We start from the raw sequence: 3,332 nt of genomic DNA on the forward strand, positions 1-3,332 counted from the left end.
CTAGTGCTAGTGCTAGTGCTAGTGCTAGTGCTAGTGCTAGTGCTAGTGCTAGTGCTAGTGCTAGTGCTAGTGCTAGTGCTAGTGCTAGTGCTATTGCTAGTGCTAGTGCTAGTGCTAGTGCTATTGCTAGTGCTAGTGCTAGTGCTATTGCTAGTGCTAGTGCTAGTGCTAGTGCTAGTGCTAGTGCTAGTGCTAGTGCTAGTGCTAGTGCTAGTGCTAGTGCTAATAAATAGGCGCAATCAATAGATTGTTGTTTTATTAAATTTTATTCAATAAGGACAAGGAATATAAGCAAAGCTTCTTAATTAGTAATTTTACTTGAAAAGTTTTCTATCATTTAAGGTTTTCATTCACGCTGGCACTCGTACTCACACTTGCACTCGCACTCGCATGCATGCCTATTGTACATTTTATATGGAACTGAACAAATCTTGAGCTTACGTGCATTTCGTATACGACACGATTACAATTTCAAAATTAAAAATGATGCGAATATACGTATACAGCAGAAATTAGTTAAATAATTGCATTTTATATAAATAAATAATAGATATGTGATATAAAGAAAAATATTATTAGTAACAAAATAAAATAAAAAAAAATTAAAACCGCAAAAAAAAGGAAAAAAGTAAAAAAGTGTTGTGGAGCCAACAACACGCGGTGTTCCCAAGCGGTCCCCCATCTAAGTACTAACCGCGACCGACGCTGCTTAATTTCGGTGATCGGACGAGAACCGATGTATTCAACGTGGTATGGTCGTTGGCAAAGAAAGTGTTTCAAAAAATCTACATCTACCAGTATTTTAATCTTATTCTTATTCTTATTCTTATTCTTATTCTTATTCGTACTACTTACTACGTACTATATATAATATGGAAAATGGAAAATAGAAAATAGAAAATAGAAAATACTCTAAAACTATTTTCAAAGCTATTTTATTTTATTTTTCATTTCAATTTAAATAAAATAAAATAGAAAAGTTTCTTTTTTCTTCTTCTCTAGTGAAGTTAATATGAACAGAATAGAAAAATTAAACTAAAACTGTTATTGAACATATCCGTGTTTGTATTTTACATGCTTAATTATGTAGTACTATTGCCTGTAATATTAACTTCAATATTAACTTTAACTTTAATTTTATCTTTAAGGAAGAATAAAATTATTATATATACTTATATTTTTATTAAAAAATTTAACATATGAATGCTAGTGCTAGTGCTAGTGCTAGTGCTAGTGCTAGTGCTAATAAATAGGCGCAATCAATAGATTGTTGTTTTATTAAATTTTATTCAATAAAGACAAGGAATATAAGCAAAGCTTCTTAATTAGTAATTTTACTTGAAAAGTTTTCTATCATTTAAGGTTTTCATTCACGCTGGCACTCGTACTCACACTTGGACTCGCACTCGCATGCATGCCTATTGTACATTTTATATGGAACTGAACAAAACTTGTGCTTACGGTGCATTGCGTATACGACACGATTACAATTTCAAAATTAAAAATGATGCGAATATACGTATACAGCAGAAATTAGTTAAATAATTGCATTTTATATAAATAAATAATAGATATGTGATATAAAGAAAAATATTATTAGTAACAAAATAAAATAAAAAAAAATTAAAACCGCAAAAAAAAGGAAAAAAGTAAAAAAGTGTTGTGATGCCAACAACACGCGGTGTTCCCAAGCGGTCCCCATCTAAGTACTAACCGCGCCCGACGCTGCTTAATTTCGGTGATCGGACGAGAACCGATGTATTCAACGTGGTATGGTCGCTGGCGAAGAAAGTGTTTCAAAAAATCTACATCTACCAGTATTTTAATCTTATTCTTATTCTTATTCTTTTCTTATTTTATTCTTATTCTTATTCTTATTCTTATTCTTATTCTTATTCTTATTCTTATTCTTATTCTTATTCTTATTCGTATTCGTATTCTTATTCTAATTCTTATTCTTATTCTTATTCTTATTCTTATTCTTATTCGTATTCTTATTCTTATTCTTATTCTTATTCTTATTCGTATTCTTATTCTTATTCTTATTCTTATTCTTATTCTTATTCTTATTCTTATTCTTATTCTTATTCTTATTCTTATTCTTATTCTTATTCTTATTCTTATTCTTATTCTTATTCTTATTCTTATTCTTATTCTTATTCTTATTCTTATTCTTATTCTTATTCTTATTCTTATTCTTATTCTTATTCTTATTCTTATTATTATTCTTATTCTTATTCTTATTCTTATTCTTATTCTTATTCTTATTCTTATTCTTATTCTTATTCTTATTCTTATTCTTATTCTTATTCTTATTCTAATTCTTATTCTTATTCTTATTCTTATTCTTATTCTTATTCTTATTCTTATTCTTATTCTTATTCTTATTCTTATTCTTATTCTTATTCTTATTCTTATTCTTATTCTTATTCTTATTCTTATTCTTATTCTTATTCTTATTCTTATTCTTATTCTTATTCTTATTCTTATTCTTATTCGTATTCTTATTCTTATTCTTATTCTTATTCTTATTCTTATTCTTATTCTTATTCTTATTCTTATTCTTATTCTTATTCTTATTATTATTCTTATTCTTATTATTATTCTTATTCTTATTCTTATCTTATACGTACTACTTACTACGTACTATATATAATATGGAAAATGGAAAATAGAAAATAGAAAATAGAAAATACTCTAAAACTATTTCCAAAGCTATTTTATTTTATTTTTCATTTCAATTTAAATAAAATAAAATAGAAAAGTTTCTTTTTTCTTCTTCTCTAGTGAAGTTAATATGAACAGAATAGAAAAATTAAACTAAAACTGTTATTGAAAATATCCGTGTTTGTATTTTACATGCTTAATTATGTAGTACTATTGCCTGTAATATTAACTTCAATATTAACTTTAACTTTAACTTAATCTTTAAGGAAGAATAAAATTTTATACATACTTATATTTTTATTAAAAAATTTAACATATGAATGCAGTGCTAGTGCTAGTGCTAGTGCTAGTGCTAGTGCTAGTGCTAATAAATAGGCGCAATCAATAGATTGTTGTTTTATTAAATTTTATTCAATAAAGACAAGGAATATAAGCAAAGCTTCTTAATTAGTATTTTTACTTGAAAAGTTTTCTATCATTTAAGGTTTTCATTCACGCTGGCACTCGTACTCACACTTGCACTCGCACTCGCATACATGCCTATTGTACATTTTATATGGAACTGAACAAAACTTGTGCTTACGGTGCATAGCGTATACGACACGATTACGATTTTCAAAATTCAAAATTCAAAATTAAAAATGATGCGAGTACACCACGTATAC

At 27.2% G+C, this 3,332-nt stretch overlaps 1 non-coding gene and 1 pseudogene across 1 annotated transcript; both read right to left on the reverse strand.

Annotated features, from left to right (window-relative positions):
- Window positions 1–645: 645 nt before the first annotated feature.
- On the reverse strand, window positions 646–764 carry LOC119665285. The gene has a single exon (XR_005251365.1). It is a non-coding gene; the product is annotated as a 5S ribosomal RNA (ribosomal RNA).
- Window positions 765–1,666: 902 nt separating this feature from the next.
- LOC119665286 lies at window positions 1,667–1,784 on the reverse strand (annotated as a pseudogene).
- Window positions 1,785–3,332: the final 1,548 nt, after the last annotated feature.

The sequence above is a fragment of the Teleopsis dalmanni genome, unplaced genomic scaffold (assembly GCF_002237135.1).
Source record: "Teleopsis dalmanni isolate 2A unplaced genomic scaffold, ASM223713v2 unscaffolded_contig_4313, whole genome shotgun sequence".
Classification (NCBI taxonomy): Eukaryota; Metazoa; Arthropoda; class Insecta; order Diptera; family Diopsidae; genus Teleopsis; species Teleopsis dalmanni.